We start from the raw sequence: 21,731 nt of genomic DNA, 5'->3' as shown, positions 1-21,731 counted from the left end.
TGACTCGTGGGTATGAAGCGTGACGCACACGCTAGTCATCAGACTTCCCACGCAAGAAAAACTGGAAGGAGCCACCTTAAGTTATCAAAAAGAGTTTTGCTTTGCTAAACGTCGGCCGACACAATAACACCACCAAAATAGGAAAGAAACTTATATTTTTGGCAAGCCTTAAACAAATGCCTGTCATGTCTGCTAGGTATAAAATTAATTTGCTGTCAGTAAAAATCTACAAACCATTCAGTCTCATCCAGTTTACAAACACTTTATTGCCAATTTCGTGATCTAATTTTCTATTAGACGAAAAAACAGCTTTTGTTCTCAGTCTGCGTTTTTTCGCCTTTTTTGCTTGTTTACAAGCAAAATGAAGGAGAATAGCGGTTAAGTGCGACTTCCTAGAATTATCAACCAGACAGCGGTACAAATGGAATGCACGTTTTCGCTCATGTTTTGTCCATAGATAGGTCCTGGTGAGAAACTAAACGGACCGTAGTTAGTTTTTCCTAATACATTTTCCTTTCGTAGAAATATGTCAAAAAAGATTTCGCCCCAATTGGGCTCAAAATCCACTTCCGGTTTGACTGATTTTTTTGAAAATTTGATCGCCTCGCGCATTTTACTGCCGCTGTTTATGAATCTTTCAATAGTATTTATATTCTCTTTAGGTCTTGATTGTATGACTGAGCGAAAAATAAAACAATTCAAGATTAATTTTGAGCCTGAAATGGGGATAAAATGATAGGCAAAATTTGCAATTGGGTCGCGAGCGAAATTATGCAGTAAAACTTTGCCATTTTTTTGTATGTGCGATAACTTAAAATAACGTGAGTATACATTTTATGGGTTAAAGAGACGCCCATCTGATAGGATATCGTAAAAAATCTCTGGGAAAAAGGTTTTAAGTGGCCCGCTTTGGCCTGTACTTATTATTAATTTCGCCGAAAATCTGCCGTTTTAGCGTGACAGGAATTACGTGACAAGGCTAGTAAAGCGCGAGGGAAATTATCTTTTTGAAACAAATACTTTTAAACAACCCAAGTACAGAAACGGTCATGTGCTGAACTCTTTGAAAAGGTAAAAGCAATAAGAGATTTTCCCTTTACCCGTTTTGAAATAATTGCGTGATCTTAACACGCTCTTTATCACAACATGCTAGACGGCCCGTCGGTAAGGTTTAACCAAGCGAAATTCTGTGTTAGTAGTTTTAAGCTGTTAACCCCTCGATCATTTTCAAAAACCGGTCGTATAAATAAAAAGCATTCTCAGTTCAATTATAAAACGTAACAACGAGGCAATATTGTTTGGTTTATTTCTTTACGTGATCTGAAGGGAACTAGCAAATAATTAAATTATAAGTATTTGCCGCCGGAGTGCAATGATGTTGATTTTGTTCGTTGATGCGTTGTTGTTTCTTTTTGTATCAGATTGCCGATATTTTACAATTATTATCCTGGCCTATAACCGAAGCAAAATATAAAACAAAAAAATGTTGGTTAGAATTATTTACTAACAGGTATCAACACTGAAGGTATTACTGAGGACTATAAACACCTTTATGGTATAAGATCTAACAAAAAACATACAATTGCCTTATAGCTTTTTAAGTTATATTCAGAGTTCTACGTTTTTTTGCCCGAATTGTACATTTCAATGAACTGAAACTTCGAAAATGATTAGCACCAGAATTCAACGCAATATTTGGATCAGTCCTAAATCGATTTTACTTGCGATAAGCAAATTGTTAAATTAAATTATCTAAGTTTGAAAACACGTCCTTATCCGACAATTCCTCACTTCAGTAAACACGACTCTTCGAACAAGATGAATGCTTGTTGTTCTTTTAAGTCATTAGTTGGTGGTCAGTGCTCCTTTGATCGCAGAGACAGAAAGCAGTCTACAGAGATCGTCCCACTTTTATCGTGCACTACAAATGTAGCACAACACAAGTCACTCTTTCAATTCCATGATGTGGAAAGTGAAATTGAGTTAATACTTGCTCGTGCGGCGATGTTTACCACTCCACAAAATGTCGAAGTGATGACTGTTTGCCCATCACATCGCTTATCCCTTGGTCTCGGCTGGACAAGAGGAACCGAAAGATGTAGGGTCCCTCAAGATATATCTCGACATAAAATGGTGAGAGGAAAAGAGCGTTGGGGGGGGGGGGGGGGCTTTCACAATAAAATATCACCCAAATGCGACAGGAAACGCTATGTGTAGACAGCAAAAGGGGAACAAAGGGGACGTATACAAAACATGGACCCGGGTCCATGGACCACCCCTGTGGACCACCCCTAATTTTCAAAAGAAAATCAAAGTGTAGAATGGGGACAGGGTATAAATTGACGGCAGGTACCAAAACCCAAAACAACGAAATGAAACCACCAAAACGAAACGACCAAAACAAGCTAAACAACCAAAACGAAACCGCCGAAACAACTGAAAAAGCTGAAACGAGTGACAAAGACAACAAGACAAAATCACCGAAACAAGCAAAACCTTTACCAGCTAACCGAAAACAGACTAACCGGAGTCCTAGTAAGCTAATAAGTGCTACACAGTTTTTAACAATATTTTGCCAATATTGTGATCTTATTAGCCTAATTAGCACTCCGGTTAGCCTCAATAGCACTTCGGTTAGCCTGAATAACACTCAGGTTAGCCTGTTTACGGTTAGCTTTCGCTAATGGTAATGGTTTCAGTGATTATGTTTCGTTTCGCTCGTTTCAACCGTTTCGGCGGTTTCGTTTTGGTCGTTTCAGTGGTTTCGCTACTTTGGTTTTGGTCATTTCGTTTAAGTGGTTTCATTTCGTTGTTTTGTGTTTTAGTACCTGCCGTCAATTCATACCCTGTCCCCATTCTACACTTTGATTTTCTTTCGAAAATTAGGGGTGGTCCATGGACCGGGTCCACAAGGTGGTCCATGGACCGGGTCCACAGGGGCGGTTCATGGACCCGGGTCCATGTTTTGTATACGTCCGAACAAAGGGGACGCCAAAGAAGCGGTGAAGAAGGTGGGCCTTTCCCTTCCTATAAGAGGGATGGGATGTGGAGTCTAGTAGGTACTGTTAAAAAAGCTATTTTTATCCGCTTTATCAACAGCGAGGTAACATGTCTATAAATATGTGTTTTTAATATGAAATACTTATTGGCAATATCTAGCGATATTGGTGCTTCCCATGTTATGATCATGATAACTTGAACCCAAAAAAAACCTTACATCGATAAGCTTCAAGGGGTAATGAAGTCTGGTACCTGTTTCAAGTGAAAACCAGCAAAGTTCGTGCTTTACATACACGTAGGTTTTCGCAATATTTTAAAACTCCGCTCTGAAAGCCCTTTAAAACACCCCCCGTCCTTCCCGGCCACTAATATGCCACAGGCTCGTTGCAAAAATCCCACCTACGAATTTGTAGAAAAGTTTTGCATTTAAAACAATGTTGATTTCTTTATGGAACTGAAACCGCTTTATGTGGACAGCAGGATGGGAGGTGGGCATTTGAGTCTAGTTGGCACTGATTTTAGGTGAAAGTAGAGTTGAAAATACTTGGCAATTTTCAGTGATCTATACTAGAACAGAAATATTACTAGATCTAAAAATATCCCTACAATGATCATGCATGAACGAAAGGAGTGAAAGAAGGGACATCTATAAAAGTATGCCTAGTAAGGCATACTTCGTTTCCAATATTCCTGGAATATTGTGTGCTAATCCATGTTACCTTTACCAGTGAATTCTCTATCTAACCAAAAGATTTGAACTGCTAGCAGATACTTTTATAAAAATTTCATATCGTTGTAAGTGACAGTTAATTTCACCATAAAAATTGTAACAAATTGAAGTGTGAGAAACCATTGTAAGTTGGTTAGTTACGCTCACGGCTATTAAATCTGCCATTTGTATTAGGTGTTTTTGAGGATTATTAAATGAAGTATAAAAGGAGCGACAAAAATTATCATTTCCCTTGTAGCAGAACGCCCTGGTCACAAACTCTGTCATGAGTGGTGCAATAGGAAGAAAAAAATCTTAACTAAGCCCTTTTGAATTCTTCTGAATTACTTTAATGAAAAGTAGACAAAGCACGTACATTTGCCTGGTTCTGAATTTCAGCTAAAGAACACTTAACAGCACAGCCACTCGCGATATTGGTATAAAACAAGTAAAAGTTTCCTTTCCATTTACATTTGGCATGTGACATCTATTTTCGTGTATTTTAAAATGATTAGATTATTTAAAATACAGGAAATTGTGAAACTGTCAGCGGGTATTGTGACAAGCAGTGTCACGCAATTATTTACATTTTTCTGATTTACGGCAAAACTAGTGATAAACAAAGGCCAAAGCGGGCCACTAAAAACCTTTTCCCCAGAGATTTTTTTGAATATCCTAGTCGATAAATGTCTAGTTAACCCATAAAAATTGTTTTTACGATATTTTAAGTTATCGCACATAGAAAAAAAATGGCAGAGTTTTACTGCATAATTTCGCTCGCTACTCATTTGCAAATTTTGCCTTTGGATTTATCCCCGTTTCAGGCTAAAAATAAATCTCGATTTGTTTTATTTTTCGCTCAGTCATACACTAAATACCAAAAGACATTATAAATGTTATTGAAATATCAATAAACAGCGGCAGTATAACGCACGAGGCGATCAAACTTTCAATAAAATCAGCCAAACCGGAAGTTGATTTTGCGCCCAATTTGGGGCAAAATCTTTTTTTGCATATTTCTACGAAAGGAAGCTGTATTAGGAAAAACTAACTGCAGTCCATTTAGTTTCTCACTAAGGCCTATCTATGGGCAAAATATGAGCGAAATCGATTTTTCCAATTTGTGCCAGGGATAGGCGATATTAGTCGATTTTTGGAGAAAGCCGCACTTAAGTGGGGTAATCTGGAACTGGAAGGAACCACATTCTTGTTAACTCTCAAGGGACTGTTTTAATTTCTCAAGGGAATACTTTCCGCTGTGGGTGATCAAAGCGCGTGACTTGTAAAGTGTTACTCTATAGATGTGCTTCAGCACTTCCGTTCTTGTAGAAAAAACGTGACTTGTCAAATTTACAAACGTTATATAACAATCAAAAACGTGAGTAGTCCAAATCTTACGTCACATAACCAATTACGAATGTAAGGGGTTCAGCGCTCGAAGGCAGCGAAGTTTAAAACGATTAAGAATGCAATTTGTACTCGTACAAGTCTTTTGTCAAATTTACAAACGTTATATAACAATTAAAAACGTGAGTAGCCCAAATCTGGTACAAGTCTTTCACACACTAAAACTTTAATTTCTCAAGGGAATACTTTCCGCTGTGGGTGATCAAAGCGCGTGACTTGTGTAAAAGTGTCACTCTATAGTTGTGCTTAAACACTTCCGTTCTTGTAGAAAAAACGTGACTTGTCAAATTTACAAATGTTATATGACAATTTAAAACGTGAGTAGCCCAAATCTTACGTGACATAACCAATTAAGAATGTAAGGGGTTCAGCGATCGAAGGCAACGGAGTTTAAATCAATTAAGAATGCAATTTGTACTGGTACAAGTCTTTAGGCGCTAAATCTAATTTAACCTAAAACAATTAACAACGCAAATTTGTACTGGTACAAGTCTTTCACACACTAAAACGTTGCTTATAGTTAACCAAAGGGAACTTATTTCGTGACAATTGATTATTTCTGCTGAGTTGCACAATTTAGAATTGCAACATCATTAAATGTGTTAAGTGATATTTACAAGTGTTTTTGTAGCCTGTTGTGAAATTACTTCCGGTGGAAGCAGTAAACGCTAAACGTTTTTGCTTCTGTTCAGAAATTAATGCACCGCCATTAGAAAAATAAACAGCAACTGTTTTACTGGAAATGTAGTCGTTAGAAATGGCATGTGTAGCCACAGGTAGCCCAAGCTCCTAAAGGAGCCATCAACATATAGACTACATATGACATTGCGTAATAACGTCGTTATAAGGGTTTGTATGGGAATATAACGATCGTAAAAAAAAATTCAAAATAAAGGGAAAATATCCGATAAAATCGACTTACCTATCCTCTTCTATGTAAATCTTGTGTTTCTATGCCGTTTGGGGGCGTTTTGAAGCGATTCCAGTAGGTTTTAGGTTCGCTGGTTTCCTCTCTATATATAATTCCTCAAGGTAGGGCACTCGAGTGCCGAAGGCCAGCAGATCGACTGAAGGAATTCAGCCATAAATTCGCCCCAAAGGCTCCGATCGCCCCAAATTTTTGCCCAGAGCACCGCTGATAGTTGCTTTTACCATTTCTGTGCTTCATCTGATAAATACGCCCGCCAAGGAGAAGGGATAATGTTCATCCCACGGTAATAACATTATCCCTTCTCCGGTGGGGTCCGCAGGTAATTTGAACCAAAAGGCCAAGTCGCTAAGCTATTTTCAAACGCTTGGTGCACAGATCACACAGTCAACGCATGTTTCAACGGCTCTCGATGGAAAAGCCTTGTGACATTTGCAAGCTAAATTTGCTCCTTGGTGGGCGTATTCATCAGATGAAGCACAGAAATGGTTAAAGCAACTATCAGCGGTGCTCTGGGCAAAAATTTGGGGTGATCAGAGCCTTTGGGGCGAATTTATGGCTGAATTCCTTCAGTCGATCTGCTGGCCTTCGGCACTCGAGTGCCCTACCTTGAGGAATTATATATAGAGAGGAAACCAGCGAACCTAAAACCCACTGGAATCGCTTCAAAACGCCCCTAAACGGCATAGAAACACAAGATTTACATAGAAGAGGATAGGTAAGTCAATTTTATCGGATATTTTCCCTTTATTTTGAATTATTTTTTACGATCGTTATATTCCCATACAAACCCTTATAACGACGTTATTACGCAATGTCATATGTAGTCTATATGTTGACGGCTCCTTTAGGAGCTTGGGCTACCTGTGGTGTAGCTGTAAGGTAAAGAATAACACGAGGAGAAGCGGCTTTTGGTAATATCCAAACGAAAATTTACTTCTCAGGGCCTGATTACATGAGCCGGGCTGGCCCGGTTAGCCGGGCTGGCTCGGTTTGCCGAGATCTCGGCACGTCTGTTAAACGCAACAAAAATCAACTTCGCGATTACATGACAACCGGGCCAGCGCGGTTAGCCGAGATCCTGGTATCGCGATGCCGGGATCTCGGCTAGCCGGGCTGAAATTTGCCATGTAATCGCGTTCACCGGGCCAGCCCGGCTAAGCGGGCCGCATTAAATTCCTCTTCCGAGCACAATATCCGACGAAAAATTCAATGCTACTCCTTCTAAATAGGATGTAGAGGTAAAGTAACCTATCCAGCTGCATAAGTGCAAAACATTTAACCACCAAATTGCCGGGAAAAGGTGATCAAGATCATTCGTTCTCTGATCATTCGTGGTGAAACCGGGCTGAAAGTCATCTCGGCAAACTGGGCCAGCCCGGCTAACTGGGCTCATGTAATACCGGGCTGAAAGTCATCTCGGCAAACAGAGCCAGCCCGGCTAACCGGGCCAGCCCGGCTCATGTAATCAGGCCCTCAATGTGGGGTTAAGATTGCGTGACGAGAAAAAAGGTAACTATGTCGTGCGTAACCTTTATCGGGAACCCTACATTAAGCCGAGTAGAAATCTTTCTAACTCGAAAGGAAACAACTATTTCGAACGTCAAAGTTTACCATTTTTAACCAAGCCAAAGTATATGAGTCGCAAAGCACCCAGCCGTCACGACTGACAAATACAGCATTTCCTCCGCGAAAATAAAAAAAATGCTTGAACTGAAAGACGTTTGAATTCTTTTTAATCTTCCATGATATGTTCGAACAACAATGCCCAGGATAAACCTTCTACTCATACTAACTTCATGCAAAAAAGTCGATATCTCGAAGAGATCTTTGATATACCTAACCTGCAGTCTGCCATCTGCATTTTGTTGTCTTTTTGCATTTTGTACCCGGTCTGCAGTCTGCAGTCTACTGACCGGCATGATAATTGCTTCCGTTTAATCGGCGTCGCCGGGCTCATGGAAAATAAGATGGCGTCGCATTAAAATTCAAAATCCAAAAACAGCATTTACCACTAACCAGGTCTATTTTCGAAAATGATCAAGGTAAAAGTCTTATAGTACAAGAATTTTCTTTTGAACATGTAACGATAGGGTTATTTCTCTCCAACTGATCCAACAGAAAACAAGCTGTGAACTTGGCTTGAAGTTCCTACCTTCAGTGATCGCCGTGAGCGAAGTATTCCGATCGACCATTCCAAAGACTTCATACGTGCCTCAGGTAAGTACGTTTCTGCTCACAGACTATAAATTAGGCTTTTTCAATAGCTATGGCAATAATTATGGAAACCTCTGATTAGGCTTAAACATAATTTATCAGGTACCTTCTGTTGCTCGTAAATGCTTGCTCCACGCTTCGAGCTGGGCCAGGCCAGAAGAAGGACAGTGACGTCATCTTCGAGGGGGAGGGACTGACTCATTCTCGTCCCCATAGCCCTTTCGTTTCTCTTAGCCGGCAGGCGGGGGACGAGAATGGGACTGACTATTCTGAGGGGGGTGAATAGGAAAACGGATTGACGGATTTTGACAATATTTTTGCCCGGATAGGCCGGATTTCGGATTCAGAGCAAATTTTTTAACGGATTGCGGATCCTGCAGTTGAAGCGGATCGCGGTTTCAACCAATTTTTGGGCCCGGATTTTGAATTTTGCTTGCAATAAATTTGGGATCGCGGATCTCATGTATTTTGTCGTTCTTTTAGTTTATCGTTAATATGGTAAAATGCTTCTTAGCTAACCCAAAACAACTCCCAGGGGCGTAGCCAGCTTTCTGAAGGGTTGTAGGCCTGGCCGCTTCTAGAGGGAGGGTTTGGGGTTATGCTTCCGATAAAGGCCCTCAAAAGTCGGCAATTTGGCAGAACCTAAATTTTGGAATTTCATCACCAAGAATGGGCCGGCAGTTTTCACTCATTGATTAACGTATAAACGCGCTTGACTTTAACGCCACATACCCATCACTTGGTAAAATAAAGTTTTCATGTTCGAGTATAAGCACCAATTTAACAATATATCGTTCCAGACGTTTCGGGCTTAGCCCTTCATCAGCGGAGGTCAAGTTGTAGCCTGCGTTGCTGTTTCATTGAAAAACTTGCTGGCACCGCGAAGAACAGATTTAAAGTTCTAAGCTGCGCGCGCGATGAGCGCACGGCCACTTAACGACGCATACCTATCATTTTGAAATCTGAATCAGTCAGTACGCGCGGTTGACTGGTTCCCAGTTTTAAGATAAGTCGCATTTCCTGACGTTTTCAGTGTTTGTGTTTGTTTTCAGTGTTTTCATCTTGAATAGTGTGGCCACTTGTATTAAAATGCCTTAGGCAGGAAACCTGGCGGGTTCTTCTCCATGCTGCGGAAGTGCTCAACAAAGCGTTACCGTAGTGTGCGGCCAGTTTCGGCGATGTAGATCGTAGAACAACGGGCGGCAAGAGATGCTATACACTAAGCCGGTTGTTTCGCAGGTGAAAGCATCCTTGATGACAATGGAGCGTATGGGATCCTGCAGGGTGGTGTCAAGAGAATGAGAACATGCGTACACGGGTGCGGCAGCGAGTGCGCGTACATGGAGATGTTCCCACGTGAAGACCAGGACGGCAACTGTCGGTGGTGTGTACTACTAAGACGTCGCGAATGTTACGGTCACAGCGATAGGCAACCATACAAGAACCTGCAGGGCTTCCCTTTCGCGCGCAGAGCTTAGAACTTAAAATCTGTTTTTCGTGGCGTCAGTAAGTTTCTCAACGAAACAGGACCAAACAGCAACTTGACGTTTACTGATGAAGGGCTAAGCCCGAAACGTCTGGAACGATATATTGTTAAATTGGCACTTTATGCTCTCGCCTTCGTGGCAGGCGTAAACCTTTTTTATGCTTTTAAGTACAAGTGCCACGCAGCCAAGGAAATTCCACCCATCACTTGGCCACTTTAGAAGTCTCCCGAGTTTTTACTCACTTGCTAGAGACTTGATCAATGGAGGAAGGTCCTTAACTTATCACTGTTCACATATTTTATATTTTCTTTATCACTGAATCTTTTTAAATGCTTAGGTATTTTGAATTGTTCCTATAGGCCTCATACATTTTCTTTAATAAACAGTATGTAATAATTAAAAGAAATGGAATTGAAAAAGAACTGAGAAAGTGAGTGAGGGTGCAATAAGTTTATGCCGCAATACAACGATGCGATCTGGGGCGACTAAGTTCAGGAAATATGGAAGAAAGAATGGTTGACTGTTTAAAACTTGCTTGAAGCAAGGATTTAAAAACCCTAAACCTAATCCGAAGACAACAATACCGACGATACCTCAAACCACAAGCAAACAAGCTACCATGAGAGCCCAAGTGACTATTGAAGCTACTTCATATGAAGCCTTGTCAAAATATTCCTCCATAATAAAACATGGTGGGAACCGCGAAGAAAATATTTTTGTAGTTTATCTATCATTTTAGAAGTTCATGAGGTTTTGTTCAATGAAATGAGTGGAACAGGATGGAGTTTTTCAAGCAGGCTCTCAAGCCCCTTCCACACATACGCGTTTCCGCCTATCGTCCACAATGATATGCCCTTCCGTTGTCAAGAGTGAAAACTAGGAGCTCCTGGTGAAAACATTTGAATACAGAACCCTATCGTATCAGAGTGTATGATAGGAGAAAATGCATCGACGAGAGCGCATTAGTGTAGACGACGCCTTAGACGTCTCTCATGTTGGGAAATAAATGAGCTCACGAAAAGAGACGTTTGAATAGTTTATTATAAATTTATTGTTGTATTATAAAACATTTGATCTACCCAGCAACTCCACTAACAACTGTCCATCTCTGAGTTCCACAATCTTGTCACAGTCTTCAATGGTTTTTAGCCGATGTGCGATTGTGATCACTGTCGAGTTCTTCAGTTTTTCTCGGATTGTTTCGTGTATGATTTGTTCTATTTTAGGATCTACATGAGCAGTGGGCTCATCTAAGATGACAACTTTACTCTCCTGCAGGAGAACACGTGCAAGACAAATTAACTGTTTTTCCCCTACACTAAGATTCATTCCTCTAGAGTTCAATGTGTAATCTAGCTTCCCCTGAAGGTTTTCCACCAATTGCTTTAGTTGCACTGCTTCTAGTGCTTCCCACAACTCAACATCACTGTGTTTTTCCAGTGGATCGAGATTTTTTCTCAGGGACCCACTGAACACAACAGGACTTTGGTTTAGGACGGAGATGCATTTCCGAGATTCTTGAATATTCAAATGTTTTAGCTCCACTCCGTCAATTGTGATTTGCCCTTCAGCTTCGGGCATGCGCAGGATAGCAGCTATGATGCTAGATTTTCCAGCACCTGTTCTACCCACAATTCCAATCTTGGACTGTCCATTAACATTCCAATTCAGATTCTTGAGTACTCTTGGTCCTTCAGGATAGTATCTCAGCGATACCCCGGTAAATTGCATTTCTCCATTCCTTGGCCAGTGTTCAGGCCGTGATGCTACTGTCTTGTATCCAGGCTCAGATTCAAGTTGAGTGATCACCATCACTCTTTCTACAGACGTCATCAAATTCTCGACTTCTGACGACTGTTGAACAGATACCTGGGTGAAGTGAGAAGTTTCGAAGACGTAGACGAAAGCCAGGCCTACCAGAGCTGTCAAAAAAGATAAAAGGCTTGTTTAACGTTTTTTGAATTGTTAATTGACTAAAGCTGGATCGACCATGTTTTGACTACCCCAATGCCTTTCATTTACACGATGTTTCAATTCCGCAAAAAGTCTGCAATTACAGCGTCTAATTAAAGTTGAAAAAATGGCTCGGATAAACATCTTCCTGTTCCTAATCTACAGTCAAAACGCTTTATTTCTGTTTCGGTAAACAGTCAATATATGACTTTCGAAATTTAAACCCTCGCTATCTATAGAGTGCAATTGGGAAATGCAGACATTTCAGTACAACCCAGTTTTTTAAATTAAAGTCAAGGACGAAGGACGCCATAAAACAGTCTGTAAATTGGAGTTTGATTAGTCATATTTAAATTTCGGAGAAAACGAAACCTAATTATTCGATAAAAATTATGGCGGGTATTTCTTGACACAACGGCACTATGAGGTAAGGAGTAGTGTTCGTTCTTTAATCAACAAGCAATACCAAGAAAAAAAGAGAACGCTTTGTTGACCATATGCTTACCATTGTCCTGGGAATACAGTGCAGCAGTTAAAGCTACAGCACCAATTAAGAGGGCAGATAGGAGATCCAATCTTATTCCCAGCCATCGAGTTCCAGCTAATACCATGTAATATGCACGGTTATGAGAGTCTTGATATCTATCACATGAGATAAAATGAAAATTATTAAAATTTTATGGTGGCTTTAAACCTCTTCGCATATTTTTATAAACTCCACTGAAAGTTATATCTTAACAACCTAATCATTACTCAACACACCAAATTTGGGGCTCACCGACCTTGTTTCGAGTTTTAAGCACATGAAGCAAAGTTTAAAGGTGCAACTGTTAGACAAGTTATGTCGTTGCTGTGGTAGCCTGTGACGTCAAAAATGGTCGTTGAGTTTGCCAATGATTGGGCGTTTGTTGGATACCACTTATATATGTGCCCGATCAATATAGGGTGTTGGTATCGATCCATCTCATCTGTTGCAAACTGTTGTGAGCCAACTTAACTATCGCGACATGGCTAGGCTATTTTTAGTCAATTAATGTATTGCAGAAAATTACCTTCAATTGATGGAGGTCCAAATATAGTTTTTCCGAGGTAGAAAAACAACAAAGAGGTAATAATAACCAAACAAGGAACAAGGATGGCTAATTATGGGGACGATTAAGACTGATTTCGAAAGATTAACTAAAAAAAAGAAAGGCTGATTTTCTTAAAATGTGCCATCCATGATGTAGTGCGATCTCTTTAACTGAAAATGAAAAGCATTTTCAGTTTTGATGCAAAGCAGCCTCACCTGTATAAGAGTTCAGCAAACTCCTGTTGTCTTCCACGGGATCGAATTGTGTCCAATCCGTCCAGTGTTTCAGAGATCTGTGTCAACACAGGACTACGGCACACAGACTCTAGTCTCCTTAGCTCTCGTGATGTCCTCATAAAGTACCTTGCAATGTAAACATACGATAATATAATGGGTACAACAACTGCTACAAGCCACACATTTGCAACCAAGGGAAGAAGCGCTGCGGTCAACACGAACAACACCATTTGCACTGCAAAGAGGAACGTCTTTGGCAAAACCTCGTCCATGCAGCCGATGTCTTTAGAAAATCGGTTGAGAACCCTTCCTATTGGATTTGAATCAAAGAATAGAACAGGTGCTTTTAGAATGGCCGTCACCATGTTGTTGTGAAGATTTTCTGAAGATTTCAACACCACCAGGAAGAAGGCGAAGGCGCGTAACGTCGTAAGAAGAACAGCGGCAATGACACAACTGGCATAGATGCCAACATTTCTCCAGTTCGTTTGGTCGTCACGTGGAAGCGTCGTTAGAAACGACAGCCACAGGTCGGGTGAAATCATAACTCCTGCAATCAATGGATACGAGAATCAACAACGAATTTATAGCCTTGAAAGTAAATGTTGTCTGGGTAGGTTTAATTCTTTTTGAAAGAAACAGCTATAGCACATGCTGAACAACTGCCCTGAATAAATACTGACATATGTTTTTTGAGGCACTGATGTGCACGACAAGGACTTCATTACCCCATCGTTCCCCACATAGTGTTGCAGCACACGAGGAAGACGTGAATACCCGACTGGTATCATTGACATTTTTGGATAGGACGTGGCTCTTTGTCGACGAGTGTTAGTCATCATCATTCAATAATAAAAGATTTTGGAATTGCTACCTCTTTGGGATAAACATGAAATCGAGCCTCAACCAAAATGGATTTTGGTGCCTTTTAGTGGTCTTCAAAACAATTTCCAACGGACAACTCCATCACATATATATTACTCTTCCGCGGGTCTAAAGGGTTGGTTTGGCATGATGGCATCATAAATTAAAATTGTTCCCCGAGCCTTACCTTGACAAAGGAGGAAAATGAGAACCAAGCCAGCTAAAGCGATGGGATGCACCCCTGCTTTTAGATAATCCCAGTACAGCTTGCAGGACACTGCACCAATCACACGGTCCTCCTCGGGAATTTCCATGTTTTTAACCATCTTCTTGTCTGACCAATGTACTTTAGTATTTGTGATTTGTTCCTGAGATAAAGTTGTTTCCTGAGCTACTTTGTTTTGAGGTTCTATAATTTCTTTTAGTGCTTCTTTTTCATTAAGTGCCAAAAACGTCCCTTTATCAGTCACTGTACCGTTTTGCAATACAATTACTTGATCTGCAAGCTTCACATGAGACTCTTGGTGAGAAACCATCAAACGAACTTTGTTTTTCAGCAAGCCAAGTATACAATGTTTAAAATGTAATCACTAACGTTTATATCGAGTGCAGCGAGCGGATTGTCCAACAGGTAAATATCACAATCGGCATAGACTGCCCGCGCCAAACTGACGCGAATCTGCTGACCACCACTCAAAGTGTCGCCTCGTTCTCCAACAACTACTTGGTCTTTACCTGGAAATCCCTTAATGTCTTCCTCTAAAGCGCAAACTCTGATAGTTTGGGCGTACTTATCGAAATCAAATGGCCGACCGAAGAGGATGTTCTCTCTCAGTGTTCCAGAGAAAACCCAAGGCATCTGTGGCACGTAGGCAATGGTACCACCGCATTGGACATTCCCTTCAGTAACTGGTATCTCACCAGCGATCACAGACAGCAACATTGATTTTCCACTCCCCACTGGACCAGTGATGATAGCAAAGCTTCCATCTTTTGCTTCAAAGTTGATAGATTTTACTGGGCATTTGTTGTCAACATTTAGTTTGCAGATTACATTGCTCAACTTGATCCTTCTCTCTCTTTTTTCCTGAAATTGCCCTTGCTCTATAATTTGCAGTTTGTCCGTTGGGCTCATAAGATGACCCAGATTCGTAGTTCCAAGGAAGGGATATAGATTTCTGTTATCTTTAATGTCTACAAACTTGGTTATGGTGGAGGTTTTCTTCAAGGACTGGTGTAAACATACGTATTGGTCCTTAATGTTCACCTCTTCCTTTCCAAAACATTTTGTCTCCAGCAATGAGTTGCTACCCGTATTGGTTGAGAGTTTTGTATCAGTCACACCATTAAGGTTTGGCAGCAGCAGAAACTCCTGTATTCTATCAAATGAAACGTACGCTTCGTATATAAACTGTGATCCTTCTCCTATTGATCTCAGTGCACTGTTTCGGAGGACATTGATAATTGACAAGAGTGTAAAAACGATGAACGGTGTTAGGTGATAACCACTAAAGGCAAACGCCAAAATAGAAATGAAGGAGGCAACAAGTCCCGAGGAATACATGAGAGATATGGCACATGACAGAAGAATGCTCTTGCGACGAATTATTCTCATCTCATCGCTGCAAATGAGGAAATAACAACACTTTATGTCAGATACGTACATTTGAGACTTGTAAAAAGGGTCGATCTTAAAGAGCTACTGTGGTAGTGGGAAATATGTGTATGGAAGAGTAATTTGGGAAGAAGGTCGTGGAAAGCACCCAGTTGTTAGTTAAGTAATAAATTAGTTGTTATTAGTAGGCTACTATTTCGAGTTTACTTCGTGATTAAGAGCATTTTTTTTTTGGTTCAAAGCTAAAAATTCTTTGCTTTGTGTTTGCTGAGTTAATGCTCATACTAAACCTGGTCAACCAATAAGAACAAACAGTTTTTCTTCTGGCAGTCAAGTGCAAAACCAAAGCCAATCATGAATTAGGTTCCTGAATTGTCCTGCGCTTGCCACCGTTTCCCTGTGAGCTCTAAGAACTCTTATTCACTCACTAAGGTGTTTAGGAGCGATAATTTGTCAATTGATAGAAGCGTTAACTTCAGTTGCTTTTAATACAGTTACCAGAATATCTCTATATTGAACACCCGAGGTTAACTCAACAACAACTAGATACTGTCTAGGTCGTCCTGATTTTTTCACTAACCTTCGAGTATCTTTGATCTGATCTTTAAAGAACCACTCCCACGCATGGGTCTTCACTTCACGAATTCCAGCTACTATCTCAGTCATAAGATTTATTCGCTGATCAGAAATGACAGCGGTCTTCAGTCGAAGCTTTCCTGACAGGTAGGACAGAAAACCACCAAATGGCACAAGAAAAAACAAGAAAATGATTCCCATTAGTGCCTGCCAACCAATGAAGTACCATAACAACGGAACAGTTACACAAACATCAAAGATGGCGACAAGGAGGCGAAAGAGCTGCCTGGCGGCCTGTTCCATTCTCTGAACATCATTGGACACCAGATCAATCACGTGACCTTTTGTAAACTCGTTGAGAGTATGCTGACCAAGGACCAGGATCTACAGAAAAACAACAATGTGAAATAAATGATAAGATTTTAAATGCGATAGCTTTTGTTTCTAGTTCACCACCGGAAATTTCCACGAACGCTTTATCATGGGGGAAATAAAATCGGATAAAACAGGATTACAGACACCCTGCCCCACATGTTAAGTTGACGTTTATCGACTTTGCTCTCCATTTATTAATCATTATCACATTTAAATCTATTAATCCGCCATTACTTTCCTATCCTTCATTAATTCCTTAAAAATTCATCAAAAACGTTTTAGACATTGGTGGGACTGCATAGCTAAGAAGGTCTTTTTCTCATGCATTGCGTGTTAAAGCAATAAAAGTAGAATATTCTTATTTAAATGAATGAAAATCAAAGTTCTCAACCATAATCTGCTTAAAATGTGGCTACACTCCAACCCTTACAAAACCTTTTCTTCAAGTGTCGTAATAATTTTACATTCTGGAATGCGTTTATTATGCGTTTGTATAGTAATGCTCATTGAACAATTCCACAAACCGCAGCCATTAGCTAAAATCGCAGCGTGCATTCTGTCTAGGCTATTTTGGAATAGCCGGAAAACAAGGAATGGGCGGTTACCGCTTCTGTTGGGTCATATCCCATTTTGCGGATTCAACAGAATATATTCTGCTCCTCGTACAAGAATAAACAAAACAAAACAAAATAATGTTAACAGCATTTTTCAAAATAATTCAGGCAGAAATAGAGCACTTTTGGGATATTTTGTCGTGAAGCCTGACGTATTTGACCATATAATATATGTAGTCAAGGGATAAAAAGTATTGCCCCAGTTGTTGTATCATAAGATCGTGCAAGTTTCTCGGCAATTTTTATCTCATACATTTACCGTGTAACAAAAATTTTGTGGCTTCTAAATTTAATATATATTTCCGCAAAAACGTTCTCCCGTGAAAACATTTACTCCACTTTAGCTCTCTATAGACGAAAGACACAACCGGAACCGGAACAGGAAAATACAGTAGTAACAGATTCACGCAGAGCCCAGTGCTTTACTTACTTATTTAGACGAGCAAATATTTTCCATGTATCTTTTCAAGTGGTGAAGGTGTTATCGCTGCTTCATTACTATAATTGTTTTAAACTGTAAGCCATGTTATTTTTCCTGTATATCGCTTATTTTTATAATACAATACATTGTATTACGTACGTGCTGTAATTTCAGTCGTGCGCGGCTTGCAAAAAATTACGAAAATTTATTGCTCACACGGAAACTCGTGTCTTCCAATTGCAAAAATTAAACTGATACCGCAAAACACAAAATATCGTCAATCTACAATATGAAACTCCCACAAGTTGTTTTGTTTCACAATGATAAACCACCTAAATAATAAATACTTCATTTTTTCTGGTCTTTAAGGGAAATACGGTTAAAACCAACAAATTTATTATCCGTCCTCGTGGCCGATGTTATTTTTCGATGTTACAGATTAATCATCCTGCTAGGAAAGCCTCTCTTAAGGAAACTTCTTCGGCAAAAATATTACTGCTTAGAAAAAAGAAAAGCCATGCTTATATTATCGGTGCACAGCAGTTCGTTCTTTTGGAATTATCTTATCCACAAAACGGAAAAAATAACTTCCAGCATACCTAAAAAAGAACGCACCCATAATCTGGGAATCCCTTTAAGGTGACCCATCTAAATCGCACCCGCCTTTCTGCAGCTAGTCTTTCGCTATAGTTTAAGTTAAAGCCTTCAAACATTTCCTACATTAACTGGATAATGTATGATCACTTGGCAAACACCTATTTGATGATTAATAAAAATTCATTTGTTTAAAGGAATCTTACAGAGAAATAAATTGAATCGATATCGTGCACCATTTGTGGTAGCAAACTGACCTTTCTGAAGATGACACCTTTAAGGGAGGCCTTCATCCGCATCCCAATCACGTACAGTTTGAAGCTGCTATGATGTACAGCAATGCTCTTCATCAGCACAATCAACAGCATCAACGCAGCGCAACCACAAAGCAATCCTCTCTCAGGAGATTTGGCCTTGAGGGCAGAAATAAAAATTCCCAGGAAAAATGGCTGAAGAAATCTACCAACTGAGTCGAGTAGTCCGGCAAAAGAAATTATACAGATGTCTTTGCGAGACAGAACTTTCATAGCACTTTTCCATAGTCTTGGTTCTTTCCCTGTTAGTTTGCACTCATTCAGATCTTTGCTCCACTGTGACTGCAGCTCTTTTGTTAGTAGAGACGTTTTGTCTTCTTTGTGCAATGGCCAGAAGTCAGATTGCTGCAAGGGACGCTGGTTTCCAGTGCTGAACAAATCATTTGTCCACCAAAACAGAAGAAAAGAGATCAAGTTGGCCTTCCTCTGTGGATGTGTGGGGACGCCATACTCATGCTCTGCGTTCATTCTTTCGAAATAAAAAGGAAAGTTAATGAAGAATGAAGTGAACAAGGACTTTCATGTTAGCACCTTAATTAGCACTCTCGCCGACTTTTTGTTCGGGCTGATTGTATTGCGATACGCTGACGCCTGTGAGATACAATAAAGCGGTGCTGAAATGCACTCTGAATATAAACTTCAGCTAAGGGCAGGTCAGAGCAGATTTTTTCAGCATCTTAGTTGATTTTTTCAGTTAATTCGAAAAAGCTGTACTATAATCAAGCGACACTTTAAAACACTCTTGGGTTATTAGGTGTAGGGAGTTAGTATTAAATTAGACAAACCTTTTTTCGGCCTAAGGCGTTAGTTCAAATGCTGAAGCTAGCATTTTCTACCCAAAGTGGTATAACTATCAAATACAATTTGGAAACAACTTAACGATAAATTAATCTTGAAAACATCGGCAAAATGTGTTTTAAAATTAGCTGGGAAACCAACGGATGGATTGACTAATTTCAGTGAATGACAGTTCCGTCATATAAAGTATGTTATAATCGATCTCAAATCCGGTTGCTACTCAACACAGAACATGTTATGTTTTATTTTTTTAAGTCGTAATACCATTCATATAAAGTTCCGAAAAGCATATTGATTTACACCGATCATAAATTATGTTTTAATAATTAAAAGGTTCAGTGGCCATGAACTAATTAAAACTATTTTCTGGCGAGAAGATTTTACGTATAGACTTCTCCGCGCGTGCTTGAAAGTTCCCATCGCAATTGCCAGCAAAATTCCTGTTTTCTCGTTTCAGACACCGCGTTGTCAAGAATTTATTAAAAGGCAACCACAAAATGGCAAACGGTAGTTTGTGCTAGAGCGATATTTCCGTTGTAAATAACGACTAGAACAGGTGACAGACAGGGTCAATGTCACACGAAATGGAAACAAATAAACCATCTCGAATGCGGTGAAGGAAATCAAGGGAAGTTTACAGTATAACTGTCAAATAATCGGTTGTAGAGAAGAAAATTTTGAAACATTTCGACTTTATTAGATAAATATACCGTACGCCATTATAAGTACTTATAGACTGCAGAGAAGGGCCGTTCAAGGTTATCTTTAGACCAGGCCATGTGATAACTGATATTGATCGAGAGTCAAACATTTTGGCGTTCCGAGTCGACTAGTCAGCATGTTATTTATCATATGCCCGTGTCGTGACCTTAATAAGTTGCAAAATTGTAAAATACCTTGGTTAATGCGCAAAACATGATGAGTTGAGCCTATGCTGATATAAATAGTTGGTGTTGGCAGGGCTAGGTTGGAATGCGATATTTTTGTTTATCAAGATTTGCTATGAGAAGGCTGTCTACTTTAATTCGAGTACTTCATTTTGATCTGAACTCTCAAAGTCAAAACAAAACCCGGATTAAGTTTAGCAGCGAAATGCTTACTTACCTTACGTGAGAGTTTCTGTCTGCCATCAGCTTGGAGCAAATTCGAATGTAACATTAGAAAAGTGATCAATTTCAGTTGATGTTTCACTTTAAAAGACATAATAGGATTTGTTAAATCATATAACAAAGCGGTACGTTTTCTACAATAAACCATCACCGATACCGCAAATAGCGTCACGAATCAACCAATCGGAAGCCTTTTAAATGACTTAACATCATGAAAGCGCGGGAAATGTCACATGACCCAAATTCCGACTGGCTTCTTTTACCCATGTGATTGGTGGAAAAATAATTCTGCTGTCTGATTGGTTAAAACACGTTGCGCGAGTTCATCGAATCTCACCACGCGAGTTCGGTAAACCATGTAAACCTAGAAATACATTCGACAACCACTTCAGTGAAAAAGTTATGTTTCCACAAATGAATGGAATGCCGCCTCGCGGCCGCCTCGTTAATACAAACACCTCGTTATGAGTGCCACCTCATTATTTGAGGTGGCGCTTTTTTGTCCATGAATTTATTTGAGTCTTTCAGCCTTAATTCCGGCCTTTGGTATGTATTCAATGTAATACAAAAAATTAATAAAAGGAAACTGATTAAAACACTGACCTCATCAAACAGGAATCTTAATAACCAAAATGAAATCAATAAGAAATATTTCTGGTCGTAATTTCAGTCTTTATCTCTGGCGGCTGAAATTTGCTTTTCTGCCCTGCTTGAAGAAAGCGCATAAAGCTAACCACTCTTGGAAGGTTTTAAGGCAATCATACGTTGGATTTCCTCATCAGGAAAAAAACTAAGACCGTTAACTGAGTTCGAAACAATTTCCTCTTTTCTTATGATTTTCTTGGGCTTTTATTGTCTGTATCGTAAGCCATTTGAGAAACATTAATTAAGACGAGCGCGCTGCGAAAATCGTAGATTTTAAACATACGGCACGAAAAATAACCTTTACTCTGAACAAAGAGTCACGATTGTTTTGAAGCGCAGCAGGGCCGTAACCAGGCCTTTGCCACAGACGAGGCAAGATCTTGACAGTAGGTTCTGGGGGCATGCCCTTTAGAATATTTTGAAATCTAGAAGCTCTAAATCGCTTTCAGAGATATTTTTCATGAGGTTTTCCTTGAGAAAAATCAATATTGTCCAGCTGGGGATTATTTTCTCAACAAAACATATTTTGTTTTTTATTTTGGGTAAAAATTAAGACGAGGCAAGTGCCTCGTCTTGCCTCTTGCTAGTTACGGCCTTGCGCGCAGTAAAAGAGTACCATTCTTTAGAAAGAGAATCAGTCCATGCATTGTAAAATATCAAAGGTACATTTTGGTGTGGGGTACAACTAGCAAGACTGCAAAGCTGGCCCCCTTCGCCTTCAGTTTGACCGCGGATAGCAAATGTATATATTCTTGTATATATTGTCGTCTGGTGTCTAGATATTCAAGAATAGTTA

General features: G+C 39.8%; 1 protein-coding gene and 1 pseudogene across 2 annotated transcripts in view; one reads left to right on the top strand and one right to left on the bottom strand.

Annotated features, from left to right (window-relative positions):
* The window catches only part of LOC144631510 (serine/threonine-protein phosphatase 2A regulatory subunit B'' subunit gamma-like), a 212,672-nt gene that overhangs the window by 135,730 nt on the left and 55,211 nt on the right, over nucleotides 1-21,731 (top strand). The window lies entirely within an intron of this gene.
* On the bottom strand, nucleotides 10,808-19,030 carry LOC144633420 (ATP-binding cassette sub-family C member 4-like; annotated as a pseudogene). The gene is made up of 6 exons (XR_013567059.1): nucleotides 18,327-19,030; nucleotides 16,070-16,449; nucleotides 14,062-15,496; nucleotides 12,990-13,560; nucleotides 12,207-12,343; nucleotides 10,808-11,670 (listed from the first exon to the last, which is right to left on the bottom strand). The product of XR_013567059.1 is annotated as an ATP-binding cassette sub-family C member 4-like (transcript).

This window comes from Oculina patagonica, chromosome 12 (assembly GCF_052425735.1).
Source record: "Oculina patagonica isolate OP01 chromosome 12, crgOcupat, whole genome shotgun sequence".
Lineage (NCBI taxonomy): Eukaryota > Metazoa > Cnidaria > Anthozoa > Scleractinia > Oculinidae > Oculina > Oculina patagonica.
Note: the sequence above shows the minus strand (reverse complement) of the source record. Positions and strands in the feature narration are given on the sequence as shown.